The sequence below is a fragment of the Ceratotherium simum genome, chromosome 19 (assembly GCF_057802395.1).
Source record: "Ceratotherium simum simum isolate JZ-2026a chromosome 19, ASM5780239v1, whole genome shotgun sequence".
In the NCBI taxonomy this organism is placed as follows: Eukaryota; Metazoa; Chordata; class Mammalia; order Perissodactyla; family Rhinocerotidae; genus Ceratotherium; species Ceratotherium simum.
Window position 1 is genome coordinate 42,635,205 of NC_141918.1, and position 23,378 is coordinate 42,658,582.

The following is a 23,378-nucleotide window of genomic DNA, read 5'->3' on the forward strand; positions in this document are numbered from 1 at the left end:
AAGATTGGCCCTGGGCTAACATCTGTGCCCATCTTCCTCTACTTTATATGTGGGATGCCTGCCACAGCATAGCTTGATAAGCAGTGCGTAGGTCCGTGCCTGGGATCCAAACTTGAGAACTCTGAGCTGCCAAAGGGGAGTGAGCGAACTTAACCTCTACGCCTCCAGGCAGGCCAAGAATGGGATATTTTGATGCAGTCTGCTGAAATGTGGTTCCTTGTGGATAAGAATCATTGTTTATTCCAGTGTGTAATCCTAACCCCTAAGAGAGCGCCTGTCATTGTGCTAGAGAAGTCTATTCATCTCTTCCACCAACATTTATTTTTGTGTGTGTGGTTATTGGCAGGCTGTGTTAGCACTAAGAAAAGATAGAGGGTATAGGCTGGGAAAAGGAGACGGTGCTCCTGTGACTGAAGACAGAGCCTCATTTTAGAGGGAGAGGAAAATGATTCTATTCCCTGCTCTGGTGGAAAACCACTGTAAGCCTCTGGTCCTGAGCTGTGTGGTTTGAATGGCCATTGAATAATTGAATTCAAGTATATTCATTGACTTATTCCTATTCATAATATTGAAATCAGGTAACTGTTTACATAACATAATTCAAATACATTGGAAATGCCATGTGCTATGTTCTTTCTTTTGACATTGTCCCCTAAGTATTCTATGTTTTGTCTGCTTTCTCCAAAAAAGTATAATTGATTATTTCTCCCCATATTTTGGTCACTAGGGCATTCTTTCCCATTTTTCTCCGTGTGGCCTGGGCTTCCTTACAGCACAATGGCTTGGTTCTAAGAATAAACCTTCCAACAGAAACTATGCAGAAGCTTTACCAGACTTTATGACGTGGCCATGGAAGTCACATACTATCACATCAACTATAGTCACAGGTCTACCCAGATTCAAGGAGAAGTAACATAAGACCCCTCCTCCTCAATCTTTATGGGAAGAATATCAATGTCACTGTAAGAAAGTCATGTGTGATGGAATATAATATAATATAATATAATATAATATAATATAATATAATCACAGATCATCACAATACATCTACTATAATACAATATAACCTAACATAACATAACATCATAACATAATAACACAACATAATGTGGGGCCATTTGGAGAAAATACAATCTGCCACAGTTCACTCTCTGGCCACAACTTTCACCCTTCCCACGTAAAAAAAATACTCATCCCTTCCCTCAAGACCCCCAAATATCATCTCATTACAATCCTGCATCTTGTTAACTAAATCAGGTTGAAGCGTGGTTGAAGCTCAGGTATAGTTCCTCAGTTATAGCTCTTTGAGTACAGTTCCACCCAACTAAAGATTTTTGAAATAAAAAGGCAAATTATCTACTCTACCATCATATGCAACATACGAAGGTGGGATAGGCATAAGATAACCACTATGCACCCTCCCACTCAAAAAGGATGAAAATGTGAGGCCCAGAGGAGTCAAGGGTCCATAGCAATTCTGAAATCCACCTGGCACATATTGCCAGTTCCCTGATTGGGGCTCAGTCCCACTGCCTGGGGGTCGTTCACTGTGGCTCTTGGCTCTGCCATCAAGGCTCTTGGGTTTACCCTTCCTTTTCCATAAAATTTAGCCCATATATACAGTAGAATAGGATTTTACATCTGCTTCTTGTCCATAGAAGTTAACAACCCTGAAGTCCTCTTTTCCTTTTGTACTGTCCCTGTTCCTGTTAGTCTAAGCTGATATAATCCTTTTAAAAATCTTCAGGGGCTTTTGTGTGTCAGTTTGTAATGGACTCTATTATAATCTACCCACAAATATCTTTGAGATAAATCCTTCTTTCCTGGGATCTTTGTGTGCCTGCAGAAGTAACAACATCCCTAATATTCTCAGAAGTATGCCTTAAGTATATCCTTAAGACCCTTATAGGGCCTTTTGCCTGTTTGAAAGGAACTGTGAGATAATATCTCAAATCTTTTATGGGTCTTAATAAGGGCTTCATCTTTAGGCCGTGTTTTCTCTTCAGTGCTCTGAATTTGATGTTTGTCCAGAAGCCATTTCTTAATTTTAAAATTATTTTCTGAATAAATTAAGTTGTAGTATATATATACAATGGAAGATTACTTAGCCATAAAAAACAGGGAAATCCTGCCATTTGCAACAACATGGATGGTCTTTGGATGGACCTTGATGCTAAGTAAAATAAGTCAGACAGAGAAAGACTAAATACTATGTGATCTCACTTGTGTGTGGAATCTAAAAAAAATCAACAACCACCAAACTCATAGAAAAAGAGGTCAGATTTGTGGTTACTAGAAGTGAGGGTGGGGGGGGGGATTGGAGGAAGGTGGCCAAAAGGTACAAACTTCCAGTTACAAGATAAATACTAGGGATGTGATGTACAGCATGGTGACTATAGGTAACACGGCTGTATGATTTATAGAAAGGTTGCTAAGAGAGAAAATCCTAAGAGTTCTCATCATGAGGAAAACAATTTTTTTTTGCTTTCTCTTTTTATTGTATTTATATGAAATGATGGATGCTAACTAAACTTACTGCAGTAATCATTTCACAATATATGTAAGTCAAACCATTATGCTGTAGACTTCAAACTTATACAATGATGTATGTCAATTATATCTCAATAACACTGGAAGAAAGTAAAATAAAATTATTTGCTATCTGAAGAGGCTGAGAAAAAGAAACAGTTTTATTTATTTATTTTTTTAGACTTACAAGCCTTGACACTTTTATATTAAATGGTTTGTTCCTTATCTTTTGTCTTCTCTAGCATGTTATTACAGGCAGCAAGAAGTCAGATGATATTCTTAGTACTCCTGTTACAATAATATTCTCATTTATAATGTTAATTTACATAGTCTCTTTTTCTTTGATTAAATAGACTTACAAAAATGAGTCCTTCTTTCCATTTTATTGATCTTTTTGAAAGCATGCATTTCTGGTATTATCAAGCAAGCCTAATTTGTTTTGATTTCTAATTTATTAATGAATATTTATTAATTTATTAATGACTATTTTACTTAATTTACTTTTACATATATTTAATTGTTCTTCTTCTAGTTGGTTAAATTCTTTCCCTTTGAGCATTTAGAGTTATAAGATTTCAATTGAGAATAATTTTGGCCACATTCATCATTATTTATTTTTAAATAGTTTGCAAATAGTGTTTTTAATTTTTAAATTGCCAGTGGCAGGTTTGAGCTTTTATTTTTTATTATTTTTTTATTACACTGTTGTCAGAGAATGTGATCTGTATAAAATTTTCCTTTTCTCTTTAGAACTTCTTGAAGTTATCTTTTCAGTCTAATAGTTTCAAAAACCATTCCATGTCTCTTTGAAAAAATGTGTATTTGTTGTTTCTTGTATATATTTATATACACAATATATATTACATCAAGTTTATTAAATGTCCTATACAATATTTTTCTAGTTTTGATTTTTTTTTTAGTCTACTTTATCTGCCTTTATTGGATATATTTTTTTAACTCAATCTAAGATTTTGTCTTTTTCCAAAAGGAAAACTTATTTCTCCAAACTCTAGCCCCTCTGTGATTCAAATATTGAAAACTTGGAAAGATATACACCTCCATTTTCATTGCAGCATTATTTACAACAGCCAAAATATAGAAGCAACCTGTGTCCATCAATGGATGAATGGATGAAGAAAATGCGGTATATAGACACACACACGCACACACACACACACACACACACACACAATGGAATATTATTCAGTCATAAAAATGAAGTAAATCTTGCTATTTGCGACATGGATGGAACTGCAGGGCGTTACACTAAGTGAAATGTCAGACGGAAAAACACAAATTCTGAATGATCTCACTTATATATGTGAAATCTAAAAAAAAAACAACTGAACTCATGGATACAGAGAATAGATTGGTAGTTGCCAGAGGCAGGGAGTGGAAGGTAGGCAAAATGGGTGGAGGTGGTCAAAAGGTACAAAGTTCCAGTTATAAAATAAATAAGTCATGGGGATGAAATGTACATCATGGTGACTACAGTTAATAATACTATATTGAATATTTGGAAGTTGCTAAGGGAGTAAATCTTAAAAGTTCTCATAACAAGAAAAAAATTTTTGTAACTCTATATGATGATGGATGTTAACTAGACTTATGGTGGTGAGCATTTTGCAATGGATACAAATATCAAATCATTATGTTGTACACCTGAAATCAATATAACGTTATGTCAATTATATATTAGTAAAAAAATTATTAAACCATAGAGTATTTCTTTGAATAATTTAAAATACACATAGAAGACATAATAAAATGAATTATTTGTTGATGAACTGCATTGAATTAAATGCTAGATAATGTCTTTTTAAAAAAAACATGCAAATCTGAGAGTTCAACCAATAGTATTTAAATTTCATTTGAACTTTTTTGTAAATGAAAGCCTACACAGAAGATGAATATGCAAGAGATAAAGGTAGAATTATTCTGATTGAAGCAAGGGATCCACACTATGACTGCCCCCTCTGTCCCCACCCTTAACCCATCACCCCTCCTCCACAAAGGTCTTTGGAGAAGCTTCATGAATCCCCAGAAGTCTATCAGAACACTTAAACACTAGGCCAGTCCTCTAATATACCTGAACAATTCCTTGTAAGTGAAAATCTTTGTGGCTTCTTAATTAAACAATGCTTTAATGGCTTTTCTCTTTGTACTTTAAAGAAGGAAAAATATGAATAATTAGACCTTGAGATTCAAAAATCAAAAGCCAGACGACAGCCCAAAAAGATTCCTCAAGATCTGACAAGAAACGAACCCAAAATGATGACTCAAAATGAATCAAGATGAAAGCAAAAAATAAAACCCAAGAAAGTCTCCTCTCATCCAGCACACGAGACTTCTCAGGAGTCAAATAGCCAGCTACCTCTTCAAAGAGAAAAATCACCTGTGCTTATAGCTTTGGCATAATTACAGCATGCCACCTAACAACCTCTGCTCACTGACTCCTTGACTAGGAATGTCTGTCTCCTAACCCCATGCGGATATTCATTTTCTCCAGAAGCTAAGCTATGTATCTCTGCATCAAACACACTCCCACACTTCATGTTAAATCTTCATGAAGCAACTCTGTCTGCATTTACTCAAAATGCGAACTGAATAAAAAAACTATTCAGGCCTTGATTATAAGTAGAATCTTTTTTTAGGTAAAAATCTTATTTCTTCCTGACAGCTAAAAATGCCTTTCTGAGATTCCAAATATTTATTTTAAAAACTCACCTAGCCCCTAAAATAGCAGATTTGCCTTTTATAAATCATGAATGAAAGTATGATCTAAAAGCCGGATTTAATTATCTTGTAAAGCAAAGTCCTGCTAAGCTTATTTAAACCCAAACTTTAAAATAATTGATTTTTACTTTCAATAATATATAATCACTATAAATAATAATTTTTTTCTCTACTATGTCCATATTGTGACTTAAGTCAGAGTGGGAGGCATTTTATATAACTATCAAATCTCTCAGTCAACTAGAGATACACTTTCTCAATTGTTTGACTAGACTTTAATATTATAAACTACATAAAATTTGTATGTAAAGCTAAAATACATTGTAAGAAATCTCAGATTATTTCTTATTAAACAACTTAAAATTTCCATAAAACCAAGAGGCACTCTGATGTTCCATTTTCAAAATTCATTTTTATTGATTTTCATTTCTTTTACATCTATATGTGTTTCTGGGAAAAAACAAACAGCATGTCCAAAGAGAATATGTGACAGCGCGTGATGCAGCATTTTGAACATTATTTTGACATTCTAATAAAAGTCAGGACATACCTCAAAGCATACATCAAGAACTATTACTTACAAACCCAGAGCAAACCAAATGGAAAACAATATTCTCAGCAATTTAATTTGGATTACATTTATCCATGTTTACTTACTTCTGTACACTTAGACACACTAATGCTAAAAAAATTAATGTTGGCAAGAGGAGCTATGCTAAAAACTTTTCCTAAGACATTAATTCCCTCTTATCTTTTGGAATGCATAATCTGTAAATTTTACTGACATTGTAAATCAATCAAAAGTGCTTAGCATGCCAAACTAGTGTATGCTTCATAGCTAAGTGTACAATAATGGAAAAGATGAAAAACATTACTGCACCCCTGGAATTGGTGGGAACACTTACCTAATTACATAGCTCCTCAGCCCCTGCCAACTAAAAGGGCAGCAGCCAGGTGGAACACCTTGATTTGCCACGTAGTTCTTTATCAGGAATGTTCAAAAATATTTTATTAAATTAAAAGAGGTAAGAGTCAAAGATCAGCTATTAAACCACCCAGAAAAATGTCCTCTTTCAGCCTTGTTTTTGGAGCAATAATTTCTGTCAGAAAATATGAATTCTGTTTTATGACAGACTGATACTACTCAGGGGTAAGCTTCAGCTATAATCTTCTTTGACATTTGCAATAATTTTGAGTCTTTCCGGTATGGCATAGTTTTTAATAAACCCAACTGTTAAACAATTGTATAATCAGTGACACACCCAAAAGGGCACAGGGCCTCTTCACAGAGAGGGAATAACTCATAAAAGCTTTCAAAATTAAAATCAAAAATCAAATAAAACAAAACAACTCTCCTTTTATCAAGATCTAGGAACAATAAGGCTACACCCTCAAGATGAATAGTCAGCTACAGATTTTATTAAGTATAATTTCAGTGCAATTCTGGAGTAAACTACCCATTTTTCTTCGTTAGAGTAATTAATTCTTAGACAGAAGTCACCAGGAAATGTCCCCAGTTGTGGTTCCGCTTGTCTGTCTCCTGTTTTTGCTCATTTAGTTACCAGTGGTTCCTTCTCTTGTGCCCTGGTTTCTTACCCTCCCTGTTAGGTTGTTTCCACTCTGTGTAAGAAATACCAGTCTTTGCGTATGTTCAGTACACATATTTCAAAATAGAATACAATGTCTCAAACAAATATGTCTATATCAATAGCTATTTGTGTTTGTATTTTCTGCTGAATGAATGGTTGTAATTATAGAAGCACTATGTAGCATTACTGTCTTCATTTCACATGATGCCAAGTACCTTCTACAAGATACCACCTTCTCTGTTCCTTAGTACTAGCACGGGTTTGATAAAACACTTCAGGTCCGCAGAACAATGGGAGAAAAAGGAAAATGAAATTGTTAGTGAACACTTACTATGTGCCAGACTAGTCACTCCATATAAATCTTATACTTTATCTCATCTAATTCATATACTAACTCTCTATGGTAGATATTTTTATCCTTAAACTAAAATTAAAGTCATCAAGTAAGACTTCAGGAGGTATGTGCCCAGGTTGTATACTAGTTATTCATGGAGCAAAATGTGAATAACCTCTGGGTCTCAGCCTGTGTATATTACAATTTCTAGTCTCCATGGAACCTAAAAGAGTTTCCTGTCATTGCTAGTGAGACCTTTGCTCTATAGTTATTCTTTGCTTTGTATATTCAAATTTCTTCCTATTCCCTTCTCCTGCTTCATCTTGTAGAAGCAGTTGAGGTAAAACCAATTGCTTGTGGCTCCATTGGAATTTTCTTGTTTGACTATTTTATTACTGCTAGCTCAGTGATCTTATACAGAAAGGACTTAGCATTGTCTACGCCAAGGCAAGGGATTTACAGTTGGTGCTCCTCAAGTCATATTTTTGTAGTAATGTTTAATATTGCCTTTAGGGACTCAAAGATATGAATAGAAGACATGTTTGTTCATTTTACAAGTCAGCAGCTTTGTGTGCAAGTTAACACACAAGTGTAGTAGAGATCACTGGTCAGAACCCTTATAGATTAAACGAAATTTGAAGATTGAAGTAAACTCAATAAACTAGGGAGAGAAACAGAATTAAATTCAATAAAGGATGTCTGCTGTCACCATTCTTATGCAACATACTGCTGGAAGTTCTAGCCAGTCGATAATGCAAGGAAAGAAAATTAGTCAGACAACTTGGAAAGGAAAAAATAAAACAGTTCTTATAGACCCATGATATCACTGTCTATGTAGAAAATTCCGAGGAACACACAAACACCTCCTAAAACTAATAAATGAGTTCAGCAAGATTTCAAGATACAAGATGAGCACGCAAAATCAACTATATTTCTATATAGTAGCAATGGCACTAAAATTTAAAATACAGTGCCATTTACAATCATTCAAAAAACTGAATACTATAATTCTAACAAAAATACAGGACTTGTCTGCAGAAAACAAAAAACAATGATGAAAGAAATCAAAGAAGATGTAAACAAATGGAAAGACAACATGTTCATGGTTTGGTCCACTCAAAATAGTAAAAGTATTAATTCTCCTCAAATTGATATATGGGTTTAATGCACTTTTATCAAAATCCTAGCATGATTTTTTTTAGATATAGACAAGATTATTCTAGAATTTATATAAACAGACAAAGAAACTAGAATAGGTAAAACACAAGTGGCAAAGGAAGAATAAAGTGAGAGGAATCAGTCTACTCAATTTCAAGACTTATTATATAGCTAGAGTAATTAAGAATGTATAGTATTGGCAGAGGGGTAGACATGTAGAACAATGGAACAGAACACAGAACTCAGAAATAGTCCCACACGTATATGCTGAACTGCTTTTTGTCAAAGGCGCAAGAACAATCCAATGAAGGAAGGATTACCTTTTCAATAAATGGTGCTTGAATGGTGGAATTCAATTCCACCATTCAATAAATGGTGTAATTCAATTCCACCATTCAATAAATGGTGGAATTCCAGAGGCAAAAAAACGTGGAATGACATAAGTGTCACATCTTATATAAAAATCGACTCAAAATGAATCATGGACATAAACGTAAAAGATTAAACTAAGTCTCTTAGGAAAAGAAAATAGGAGAAAATATTTGGAATTGAGGCCTGGGCAAAGAATTGTTACTTAGACCTGACACCAAAAGCATAATCCATAAAGGCAAAATTGATAAATTGGCCTTCATCAAATTTAAAAATATTTGCTCCTTGAAAGATCTTGTTAAGGTTAAGAAAAGCTAAGTTAGAGAGAGGGACAAAATGTGTGCAAGCCATATATCTAACAGGACTAGTATCTAGAATATATAAAGAACTTTCAAAACCCAATAGCTAAAAAATAAACAATCCAAATAGAAAATGGACAAAAAACAAGAACAGATTTCTCACCAAAGAAGATATGTTGATGGAAAATAAATACCTTAAAAGATGTTCAATATCATTACCCATTAGGGAAATGCAAATTCAAACCACAATGAGTTATCACTATGCACCTAGCAAAATGGCTAAAATTTAAAAATAGTGACAACACCAAATGCTGATAAGTATGTGGAGAAACTGAATCACTTGTACATTGCTGTTGGAAATGTAAAATGGTAGAACAACTATGAAAAATAGTTTGGCAATTTTTTAAAAAAGTTTTTAAAACTAAACATTCAACTAGCAACCCACCTTGCAATTGCACTCCTGGTCATTTATCCCAGGAAAGTGAAAAGTTATATTCACAAAAACCTGCACAGAAATGTTCCTAGAAGCTTTATTTTTAATAGCCAACAACTAGAAACAATTCAAATATCCTTTAACAGGTGAATGGTTAAACAAGCTATGGTACATGAAATATGGAATACTACTCAGCTGTAAAAATGGTCTAGTGGTTAAGATTGGGCACTTTCACCACCATGACCCAGGGTCGTTTCCCAGTGAGGGAACCACACCACCCATCTGTTGATTGTCATACTGTGGTGGCTGTGTGTTGCTGTGATGCTGAAAGCTACGCCACCAGTGTTTCAAATACCAGCAGGGTCACCCATGGTGGACAGGTTTCAGCAAAGCTTACAGACTAAGACAGACTAGGAAGAAGGTCCTGGCCACTCACGTCCAAAAAAAACTGGCCATGAAAACCCTATGAATAGCAGCTGAGCATTGTCTCATACAGCACTGGAAGGTGAGACAATGGTGAAAAAGATGGAACAGGGTTCTGCTCTGCTGTACACAGTGTTGCTAGGAGTTGGAATCAACAGCACTAAAAACAAATAAAGATAATAAACTTTTGATATATACAAGAACCTGGGTGATTCTCCAGAGAATTTAGTGAGTGGGAAAAGCCAATTTCAAAAGTTAAATACTGTTATGATTCCATTTACATGACATTCTTGAGATGACAAAATTGTAGAATTGCAGATGAGATGAGTGGTTGCAGGGCTTAAGGAGAAAGAAAGGGGAGAGAAGTGGGTGTGTCTATAAAACAGCAGCATAAGAGATCCTTTTGGTGACAGAATGTTTTGTATCTTGATTGTTTCAATGCTAATATCTTTGTTGTGATACCGTACTGTTTTGCAGGATGTTACTGTTAGAGGAAACTGAGTAAAGAGTCCATGGGATCTCTTTGTATAATTTCTTGCAACTGCATGTGAATGCATAATTATCTCAAACAGTTAAATTAAAAATATTTGGAAATTGAAGTAAACAATAAACTACAGACAGAAACAATTAAATAAAATCCAGTATAAATTAGTCCTTGAAAACAACAACAATTGGATCAGAAAAAATTTTAAACTATACGTTGCATTATTTTAATTCATAAAAAGCAACTCAAAGAAGTGCCCTTCATTCCTGTATTTGTTCAATACTTCATTTATTTATTTTCATTTAACTGAGTCTTACTGAACGTTAACTAAGAACTTTGAAGACATTGTACTTCCCAAGACACTTAAAATTGTATAGAACATTGAGAATGTAATTTCTTATGGACCTTTGACATTGACTTAAAATGTTCCCTTAACAAAATAATTTCATTGTGTACAAACATGAAACTAGGGATTAGGTCCTTATGCTTATGGTTCTCAAGTAGCAATAAAATAAACAGTGAAATCTACAGCAGTACCTGGCTACAGTCAGTTCATCCTAATGATCCAGAATGTGCCTATGCATACATGAAAATACAAGATATTCAAAAATTAAAACACAAGCATAATTTCAGAGGTAATATGTAGACTCTACAAGGTCCATATACCTTGTACGGGAAAGACTGTAGGAATTTATATGCAAATAAATAAAACTAAAACCTAATAAGGTAATAACTAAAAACGAAAATACCTTCTTAGTTTGTAAAGGAAGCACCTAATGGTGCATGTACATTTATACTATAGACTATATTTCTGTAGTCCAGTTCAGAAAGAAGTGTTTGTGACAGAAAATGATGTGGGAAATATCTGACCCAAAAGTGAACTAAAAATAAAATTTTAAAACTGAAAAATAAATGAAAAAGAGAAAGGCTGAATTGAACTAAGCTACTTGGGTTGAAAACAAAAGATACTAAGTAGTGACAATAAGTTTCTGAGGGCAGATTCTACACTTAAACAGAAGCTTAGGGAGTTTAGATTTAAATAAGTAGGAATCAATGTAGGAATGATGATTATGATCTGTCACTAAATGTGGCTGAAAAATTCCCTTGCTTGAATTTCGAATGTAGAAAATAAACATTCCAATCTGCCTGAGGTTTATCTGTATCAGTCAATGTCAGAATCAACTCAGATAATTTACATGAAGAGAATTTAATTAGGGACTATTTACAAAAGGCAGAGTTAAGGGAATATACAAGAGATTTTGTGGCATCTAGAGACTATAACAACAGAGAGTCAGTTACCCACCCCTGGGACTGAAGGGGCAAGAGCAATGCAGAGCCCAATGCGAGTTTGAATCTTGGAGAGGGCTTGCCCAGAAGGAGCTATAATCCTCAAATGATGCGGTGACAGCCAAGGATGTGGTGTTAAAGCGAGTGGGAGAGGAAAGAAAGATACCAGTATGGATCTATGCCTCTCTCTCTCTTTCCTTCCACCCTCCTCCAATCTCCAGCCAGTGAATGGGCATGACGGAGAAGAAAGCAAAGACAATAACCAAGACACTACTTAACCTTAGTAATGCCTGAAGGTACCAGTCGATGACAAACACTCATTGCAAACTCTTCCAGATCTCATAATCCTGAAACCTCTTCGCATCAACTTACTGAAGAAATAACAGAATATTCACGATAATCGTGAATTAGTGATGTACAACATTTGATGTTGATGTTTCAGGTGTTAATTTCTATAGAATAAAGATATTATAATAGTCTTCTGTGATGCATCTTCCCACTCCTTTGGTTCATAGGAAACAGATTTCCCAATCATTAGAGGCATTAGCTAATTTGTAAAAGGAGCAGACAAGGGAGTTTTATTGATAACATTTCACGGATTTGAACACCAGTAGTGAATTCTTTTTCTGTGTAGAAAGATGATCTATAAAGAAGGGCTTCTGATAGATACATGAGGGTTGATCTAAAATTATTACTATGTAACTGGAATATCAGGTTGATATGCATGAGGGATGGATCATTTCTGATACCATAAATTAAAAACTAATTTTCTTATGATTAAGAAGTAAAAGACATAGTTAAGATTTTAGGATTCAAGTTTCATTGACTTCATCAAAACATACAAGTAGTTACATCATCATTTCATCATCATGGATTGAAGGTTAGTCTTTCATCTATTAATTTTACGGTAAAATGTCCCAGAACTTGAGTAAAATCAGGCTTTTATTGTTTGTTATAAGATTTTCTAGATATATTTTTAAACGTTTGCAAATTACTCACTTTACCAAAGGGTTAAGAGAGTGATTATCTGAGTAAATTTGAAGTCATTTAGTTTAGCTGTGTATTTCCGTGTATGTTAATTTATAGGACAGTACTAAACATGAACTTGAGTATTCCCCAAAGGAGAGTAAAAAGAGTTTTGGCACTGTGATTTTGAAGAAATCTAAGTTTAGTCAGATCTCTTTACTGATTCATGTTTAGAAGCACTATGTGTAAATAATCTATCAAGATAGATTTTAAATGAATTACATGCAATTGATTTAAAGATATTTAGCAAGACACAAAACAAAAATCTCAAGGACTGAGGCACTTGCTTTCTAGTAAGTAATTGCTTAGAAATCAAAAGCATATCAAAATTTTCCATTTGTTGTTTCATTTAGAATATTAGAACAAGAATTTGACACAGTTGGGAAGAAAGGCATGTCATGTCATCTCTTGCAAAAGCCATTGTAAATGTTTTATTGGGTAGGGGGCTTGAATAGAAATTTAAAGTGCTAATAAGCTACCTACTATCATCTTAAAGGACAATATTTCTCTTGGACTGATTATTCTCATGAAATATTTGTGTATTTCTTCCCAAGTTTACTTTTTAAGTTTCTTTAAAATCTTTGTGGAAATTCACCACCCCAAAAAATATTTACCTAAAAGGGAGCCTGGTGTTTGAAAATAAGGAAGTTATAGTATGAATTCTAAATGCAAGTCTAGATATTTTTTTCAAATCAATTCAAAGGACAAATAATTTGGCAGTAGATACATTTGAGCAAAATATCATGAGCACTCCTACTGTTGGTGCTCAAACTAGTCCACCCTTCTAATGAACTTGGCTTTCTCCTTTACTTCTAGATTTGGTGTTCTTAATTAAGTAACCAAACGGATATGGCTTGGTTACTTAAAGCAAGATGGAACATAATGGGAATTATTAGGGCCCTTCAAGGCTACTCAACATGACTGGGCCAACCAAGAGCAAAGGAAGAGGGTAGACACAGCTACAGATGCCAAGTAAGGAACCAAAGTCCAGTCTGGTAGCCTTGGTGACCAGGAATCAAATAAGAGGTTTCAATCTTGGCACGTGGACAAGATAGAGGTTATAGTTGTTCCAACAGGTAAGAAGAACATAGCAATGGGGAATTTAATTTAGGCAGGGGGTACATCTCCTAAGTCCAAGCAGGCTGTAAAATGCTGATATCAGGAAGTTATATCTAAAGATAACAAGAACTTAGTCACTTAGCTGAGGTTCTGAAGCAGAGCAGTAACATCATCAGACATATATTTTAATAGGGAACTCTGGATGCCAGCAAGGCCAGCTGGGAGGCTATTTCAATCACCCAGGTAAGAGATGATGCTGACTTGAATCAATGTGGTGACAGTGGATGTGTGAGAAATGGTTGAATTCTGTATGTATTTTTACAATAAGACCCACAGGATTTGCTGATAAACTATGGGAGAAACAAAGACAGTATACATATTTCTTAGGGGTCTAGGCAATATGGGTGACACAATTATCATTAACTAATATGAGCATATAATATATCTTGACTTTTGAAACTTAAAGCAGGTACTTTTGAAAGCTTCAGAGCATGCTATTAATAATTATTCTGAGAGGCAAAACTGTTGTATCTGGATACCCTATCATTTAATGAGCTGGGAAGACTGTAGGAGGAGCTGAATTGGGAGTGGGGAGCGTTGAATATCAAGAACTAAGTTTTGGATATTTCAAATTTAATAGGCCTATGAGATATCTTAAGGAGAAATTGCATGTAGGTCACTGAACATATGTTTCTGAATTCAGAAGAGAGTTCTTGGGCCGGCCCCGTGGCTTAGCGGTTAATTGCGTGCGCTCTGCTGCTGGCGGCCCGGGTTCGGATCCCGGGCGCGCAGCGATGCACTGCTTCTCCGGCCATGCTGAGGCCGCGTCCCACGTACAGCAACTAGAAGAATGTGCAGCTATGACATACAACTATCTACTGGGCCTTTGGGGGAAAAATAAATAAATAAAATTAAAAAAAAAGAGAGTTCTGGACTGGAGATGAAAATTTTAGTGTCATCAGCACATTGATAGTATTTAACGTCTTGAGACTAGATAAGAGAAAAAGGGAATGAATATAGCCAGATAAGAGAAGAAGCCGAAGAACTGAGCCTTGAGCCCCTCTGATATTTAGAAGACAAGAGTATGAGAGCAAGCCAGCAAAAAAAAAAAAAAAAAAAAAGTAAGAACTTTGACCCATTTAGGGATAAATTTCTGCCTCATGTAGACATAACCCATAAGAACATACCTCCAATTTGTTTCCAAAAGTTAACACCTAATACTAATACTAATATATTGTTTGCCTTTTCAAATATATCAGAAAATGGTGGACTTTAAACCACTTATTGAAATCTAATCAAATTCTATTTATCCACACAGCTAAAGAAACTCCTATCTTCCATTAAACAGTGTTAAAATACTCTCATATACCTTCTGCTAATGGCCCACAAGTGGATTTTTAAATAGAATATTTCACAGCCTGTGTCCTGATTCAACTCAAGCTGAATATTATAATCACTAATAGAAGACTGCCAAAGCCAAGTTCCCAAGGGAGGTGGTAAGAAACAAAACAAACCTTTGTAAAATTATTTGTATAAATTTCAGCGGGACAACGTAGAGAAGGATCACTAGTCAGAGTATGGACAATATCATCATCCATCAGGCAACTTCACTAAGAAGCAAAAATAGAAGTCTTTTGGCACAAAATCAAAGACCATATTTTGAAATGAAAAAGATCAACAAAAGAACAATAAAGACTTTAAATTTTAAATGCCCATCCTTAAAACCTCCCTCAAAAGAAATTTCTTTGTTTCTTTAACTTTTTTTATGATTGAGAATAAGTGTTACTTGCACTAGAAATCTGTCAGATTTTTATTGCTGTGTCCTGTGACAAAAAGCATTTCACAACAGACAAGGGGAAAGCTAAACTGAAAGTGTTTAAAATTTAGTTTTGAAGAAATTGGAGGAGACTCATTTTTCCTAAGGTCCCTAGCATCCAAATGTTTTTATAAAATGTATAAAATTTTATTAAAACCCTATCTTTAAACTTGAGAATTTTTTTATAACAAATCTGAAAATAACCAAAAAAGAGAAGTTTCAATCTAAGACCAAACTATATCTCTAAGACCAAATTGCTTACAAGACATTTTGTTTTGAATACCTGCAAGACAACTTGTCCAAAATAAAGAACAAAGTTGCCAGCTAACTCAAAGTGACAACTATCCCCAGTATGTCCATCTTCCTCAATAAACCCCTGTGTTCTAGTTCTCTAGCATAAAATATTAAACTATCTTTCATTTCTTTTTCTTTTTTCATCATCATTTATCTAATCAAATACTATCTTTTGAAAATATTTTTTGCAGTGCAACTCTAAGTAGGAAACTTTCTTTTTTAAAAATATTGTGTTCTTTTCTCACGGATCCCAGAGAACCATTTCATTAAGACTGATAGGCGCAAGGCTATCAAAGGTTTTTAAAAAATCCCATTAGCAGTGAAAGAAGCATACAAAAGCCCCTCCCACACGGAACTTGTATTCTGTTGGGAGAGACAATAAATAAATCACTAAATTATAGTAGATTAGAAGGAATAACTTTTAAAAAGAAAAATAAAGGAGGACAAGGGATACTGAGTGTTGGGGAGGGGGAGTAATTTTAAGCAGGGTGGTCGGGGAAGAGCTCACGGAGGGGTTGATGGGTCAGCTAAAATCTGAAAAGGGTGAGAGAGAAACCATGAGGATACTTCCAGGAGGAGATTCCAGACCCTGTCTGGAACAGACCAAGTGCCAGAGTTTTGAGGAATAGAGAGGAGGCCAGTGTGGCTGGAGCAGAGGGAGTAAGGAGAGATTGGTGTGAAATGAGTTGAGAAAGTAATGGGGTCAGAACTAATAGAACCTTGTAGGAACTTTGAAGAACTTTGTTTTCACTCGGAGTGAGATGGGCAGGCCCTGGATGATTCTGAGCGAAGAGTGACAAGATCTGATTTACTTCTGACTACCACGTTGAGTACAGTCTATAGGGCTCAAGGGTGGAAGCCAAGAGACCAGTAATCTTAGAGAAGCATGAGGACGGAGGCTCAGAACAGGATGAAAGCGATAGAGGTGATAAGCGGCACAATTCTAGATCTATCCTGAGAGTAGAGCCAAGTGGATTTAACCACATATGATGTGGATGTGACAGAAAGAGCGGAAGAGTGCAGCCGTTGACTGAGATGGGGGTGATTGTGGGTGAAGCAGATTTGGGGGTAAGATCTGGTTCAGTTGTGGACACATTAAATTCGAGATGTCTATTAGGCACTCAAGTGGAGGTGTTGAAGTAGTCTGAGGTTTAGGGAAGAGAGATCATTAAGAGCATGAGGAAATATGGGGAAGAGAGCTGAGATCTAGGCCTGGAGGGTCTCCAATATTAAGAGGTCTCTGGGAAGCAAAGAAAACATTTCTAAAATTTCTGTTTAGTTCTTTTTCAAATGAGCTAGTCCTTCTTCATAGTTTGCTATTGCTTTCTTTATGTTTTGGTTCCTTATTCTGGTACTGAATCATTCTAAACATACATTTTTTATATTATCTTTCACATTGTTTTCTTAATATCAGAAGTTCTTGACACATTAACTTTACCATGGAAGAGTCCTTTGAAAATGCATGGTACATTTGCTTCCGCCAAGTAGCCCAACAAATATCATTTTTTTAGTTGATTTCTCTTTTTGGGGATACCAAACCTCAAATTCGTGAGGAAGATAGTCCAAGATTTTTATTTTCTTCAGCCAAGGCTCCTCACCCTGAGCCTAGACAGAAACATGCAAGTTTCCTCTGCAGTTCTTTTGTTTTGTTTTTAAATTTTATCTGTTAACATAAAACCTTTTGAGAAACTAGGTTTTTTCCCTAGTTTTATTGAGGTATGATTCACAAAAATTGTATATATTTAAGGTGTACAACGTGAGGTTTTTGGTATATAAATGCACTGTGAAATGATTACCACAATCAGGCTAATTAACATACCCACATACCCATATCCTCACATAATTACCTTTTTGTGTGTGTGTGGTGAGAACTTTTGAGATCTACTCTCTTAGCAAATTTCAAGTATATAATACATTGTTACTAACTATAGTCACTATGCTGTACATTAGGTCTCCAGAACTTATTCATTTTTACTAAAAGTTTGTACCCTTTGACCAATGTCTCTCCAATTCCCCCACCCTCCAGCCCTTGGTAACCAGGATTCTACTCTCTGGTTCTACGAGTTTGACTTTTTTATTTTCCACATCTAAGTGAGATCATATGGTACTTGTCTTTCTCTTATTCCACTTAGCATAATGTCCTCTAGATTCATCCATGTGGTTGCAAATGGCAGGATTTCCTTCTTTTTAAGGGCTGAATAATATTCCATTATATATATAAATATTCCATTATATATATAAATATTCAGTTACATATATATAAATATTCCATTTTGTATATACATATATCACATTTTTTTATTTATTCATCCATCATTGGACTCTTAGGTTGTTTCTGTATCCTGGCTGATGTGAATAATGCTGCAATGAACATGGGAGTGCAGATATGTCTTCAAGATAATGATTTTACTTCCTTTGGATATATATCCAGAAGTGAAATTGCTGGATCATATGGTAGTTCTATTTTTAATTTCCTGAGGAACCTCTATAATGTTTTCTATAATACCTGTACCAATTTACATTTGCACCAGTAGTACATATATATAAAAGTCCCCATCTCTCAACATCTTTTTCAACACCTGTTATTTTTTGACTTTTTGATAATGGACATACTAACAGGCTTGAGGTGATATCTCACTGTGGTTTTGATTTGCATTTCCCTGATGATTAGTGATATTGAGCACATTTTCATATATCTGTTGGCCATTTGTGTATTTTCTTTGGAAAAATGTCTATTCAAGTCTTTTGCCCATTTTTTAATCATGTTATTTGGTTTTTTTGCTATTCAGTTGTATGAGTTCCTTATATATTTTAGCTATTAACCCCTTATTGGATATATGGTTTGCAAATATTTTCTCTGATTCAGTAGTTTGCCTTTTCATCTTGTTGATTGTTTCCTTTGCTGTGCAGAAAATTTTTAGTTTGATGTAAATAACGTAGGCTTTAATAGAAGATTTCTATTTAAATGTCCCTTCTTTTGAAGATTCAAGGCCCTATCTTCAGTCCTCCCATGGGACATTAAACTCAAACCCTGCATCAGTGGAATCTCCCACCACTTGTACTCTGTAGTACAAGAAATTAATTGGGACATTTAAAGTAACCTAAAGCATCTTTCAATTTTACCTTTCTACCCAATTGTCAGCAATAAATTATGTGCCAATTTTATTTCAACATGGTGCCAAATATCTTAATAAAAATGAATATTTCTTAGTCATCTGAATCTTTGGTCTATATGACAAAACTTGCAGATTTTTAAAAAGTACCTGTGTTGACTCGATTTTTTAATCTGCTTGTTGAATGCAGCCATAATCTGAACTGCCTACAAAGAACTTCTCCTTTCTTCCATTCTATTTTTAAGGTGTCTGAGAAAATTTATTAGATAAAGAGATGGAAATAAAGAAGGCTATTGTAGGAATGTTTCCACTTAAGGAGTTCTTCCTGGTTGATATATATTTCTGTGTAAAGTTGGGGGGTCTTTCATCTCTGTCAAATCTTTGATCCTAGCAAAAAGAAACATGCCAGATGAAGGCAATAAAAGGAAAGTTTTTATGAAGTTCTCTCTTTTTGAAGATGGTTAAATGTTGAAAAGTTGCCCCCCGCCATTATACCTGTCCCTGAATCTTAATATGAAATCTTAAAATGAAAATTCATATAAATAGGACTTATGTAATAACTTGAGTAAGCCAAATACAAAATGAATTTTCAAATTGCTACATTTCCAAAAGCAGCTACAGCACATGAGAATTTCCTTCCATAGGGGAAAAGAAGGAGAAGAGAGAAGAAGAAAACCTTGCTGAGGCTGTATTTACACAAGCAAAATAAAGTAGAAAGTTAAGATACTCTCTGGGGAAACTGGTGTCTCTGAAATGGTATCTCAGCCATTCCATTTCTTCCTCCTCGCCTCCACCGCCCCTGCCCTTTTTCCTTTCTAAGCATCTCTCCCATTTCAGTGACGTGCCAAAGGTGATTTTCACGACACAATGCCCAAAGTCCATTTTACAGTTTTTAACGAAGCTTCCACAGAATCATGTGAATTTTATTAATTCTCCACACAATTTCTCTATCTAGACTCAGAGAAAGGATGTGAAAGCCTGTTCTTCAGCTTCTGTCAGCAGATGACAAGTTCTATTCTTTTCGGAAAAGACTAGTCTGCTGGGAGTTCATGCTGGTAGATGTGTAGAAAAGTCTAGAAAAGTAAGTTTAGATGGTCTCAATTCTCCCCAGATGTTTTTTTAAAGTACTTTAACTTCTTGAAGCACTGCAGACAGGAAAGGAGGTGGTATGATTCAAAATACTCTTGCCAGAGTGATATACTCAAAGACCAGGGGCATTTACAGCTACAGATGGTGTGACATCAGCACATCACATTCTTGTCTTCTTCTCTTGGTTCTCCTCTACTGGAAGGATTAGTACAGAAAAGTCTTTTGAAATTTCTTAAAAAGTAACATACACCAAAGTTTCTAACTGGACCTGAACTTTTACTCATCTGCTCTTGGGTTTGCTTTCCTTTGGAATCATAATTGAAAACAAACAGAATTTCTTAGTAATACTAATGTAACCCTGTAATTAGAAAGTGCATGAAAGGAGCTATATTTCCATTTTCCCTATTTATATTGTACTTTCCAGGAAAGAGGCATGGTATTTGGAGGTTGGGGTAAAGGGGTGATGGACAATGTTTCTTGTGTGCGTCAGTAATTGGTTTTGAAAGTTCCTCAGTAAAAAATTGCTTTTAGTTTCCACAATAAATAAAATTATGCTTAGGTATTAAAAATGCACTCGCTATTAAGATACAAAGAAGGCAAAAATTTTTGCCGGTTTCTGGTTGACCATCTGTATTGTTCTTTTGTGACTTCAACAGATATGTTTTAAGAAGAAAAATGGTTGGTAGTGGAGATTAAGACATTTCTTTAAATAAAGCATTTTAGAAACTTTCATTTCTAAAGATTTAATTTCAACACCGGGAAAGAATTAACTGCTAGAATTGACAAATTATAGAAGGTGAATTAGGGGGAGGATACTCTGTGTTTATAGAGAACTTTTTCCTAATAGGCTTAAGATTCATTAAAAAAAGTTAATTATAATTTCCCGTAAAGTAAGTAGGAAGTATGCATTATATTTTACAGATTAGAGTCCATAATTCTAAAGCAAATAGAGATTTAATAACTTGATAAAGGTCATTGGCAAGTTCTTCACACCACGAAACTGACACACGAGTTCTCTAGCATTCTACACAGTTTTGTATTCATTAGATAATGTATGACTGATTTTGATATGGACAAATCTTGACCTCAAATACTATTTATATAAACAATTAATAAACTTGACCTTAAATGTTCACTGAGTAAGAAAAGTCGCCTTCTGTTAGACAAATATGGTAGTGGCTAGGTGGGTGTGCTACTGATTTTACCAACAGACTCTTCCCCGAAATATTGCATCATCATTCTGGAACATATGCCCTTGCCCTCTTTAATTATGTGTTTGGATGGAAAGCTACTTTCTGGAATTATGGAAGTAGCAGTTCAGCATCCAGCCTCTGAACTGAACTGGATGACCTTACCTTATAAAGAAATGGCAAAAAAGGCGCTGACCACAGGCTTGTCTGCTGGATCCAAAGACATGTTTGTGGGCAACAGTGCTGGATACTGTTGAGAAGTATGTGTCTTTCTTTATAATCAGCTTTTTAAAGGTCAGAAAATAAGAGAAAAGAAGAGAGGAAATAAGAGGCAAGGAGTTGATGTTGTTGACTATAAGACTGACCATTTTATCTTTGGAAATTCTTCAAGCTAAAGTCGGGGCCTGATGATAAACAAAGATATGAGAGGCAATATGGCTCCCAAGAGAGATTCAGAAAATGCAGAGCAGTCAGACACTCCTATTGATATCAATCTAATCAAGCCCGAAATTTATCAGTTATGTAAATTTTACACTGTGCTAGATAAATACATTCAAATAGCATGCACCTGTGCCCCATGTTGGAGAGTCTTAATAGATTAAATTGCAACCGTATTGTTTTTTATTCTGTGCCAACATAACTGAATCCCAAAACAATACAATAGGAAATTACTAATACCATCAAAAGTCATTAATATGGTATGCAGTTATCTTTCTTGTCAAGTTTGATATAGAGTCTCTGTATTTTTCCAAAATCAGTTTCAGCCCAACTTCCCTTAGTAGTTTTGAAAATGCAAACAGAGCAAAGCTGAGATGGTGCACTGCCGCCAACTATATTCCCACAGGTGGATTTAAGTTAGTGTTACACAGTCCAAATTGTTAAAGAATTGGCAGCTGTAATATTGCAGTCTGAAGCTCATTCCAGCAATTCTAAGAGGAAACAATACAGAAAGATTTTTTTTAAGAATGTGGATTCCTTTACTAATATTTCATAATTTTGTGTGTAGGAGGGATCTTATACCATCATTTCCTCTAATAGTTAAGGAAGTTGAGTGACAGACAAGTTGTTTGATTTGTCCAAGGACACACAGTTAATACGCCAGTAAGAGGGCCAAGGACTCCAGTTTCTTGGCTGATAGTTAGGTGTTTGTGATGGGAGCCTTTGTATAGTTGCTGTGTCACTTTTTTCATATGCTTAGTTATTGTTGTGATATTCTTTCCCTGGTAACTATTATAAAGTTCGTCTCAAAGTTCTCAGTGGCAAGTAGAAAGAGGGCATGACTTTGGAGATATGGAGGTGGAAACATTGACAGGTTTAAAACAGACAACTGGACTAGATAGGCAGTCTCCGAAAACTTGAGAGCTTGTTTTTGTTTCTGCTTTGTCTTAATAGCTGTGGACAGCAGTTTGCTTTGCCTCTTAGAGTTTATTTTCACCTTTAGAAAATAAGAACCATATCCGTTGCCCTATCTACCTCAATGGGTAGTCAGAAGCCTGAAATGCAATCATTTAGATGAAAATATTTTATAAACTGTAAAGCACCTTGAGTGTGGGCCATCATTATCACAGAGAGCCACTCAACTTTTTGAAGATCTCCAAATTGGGTTTTTAACTGGTAAGAAATAATAGCACTAGTACAGAGAGAGGCTTACCATAAAGCCATAGGTTAGAAGAAGCAAATTTGATCCAAAGTGGCCTCCTGCCCAGGAGTTTCAAGAATCAGAACGGCTAACACACCAAGGGCAGAACCTTGAGGCAAGCAGATCCTTTCACAAACAGAGAACATTTTTACCCTTTTCAGCCTAGAGTGAGGTGTTGAGATAATTGCTGTTATTCACTTGACTGTCACTTTCTAAAGTGGTGAAGGCAATTATTTATGATGACCTTTATTACCTGAGCAAAAAATATGTGGCGATACATCTTATAAAAAAAATAGTGTTTGGGTCTCAAGCATTGTTACATATGAAACTTTTCCCAAAGTAATATTTTAAAATAGTATTATTTTATATTCTTTACAAGCTTTAGAGTGTTGTATAAACAATAAATACGTTTAGAGTTTAAAATCCTCTGGAGGGAATAATAACTTTCAGTTGTTATTCTACCTGGAATTCTATACCTGTCCCTGATAAAACTTTTTATATTGTGAAGGTA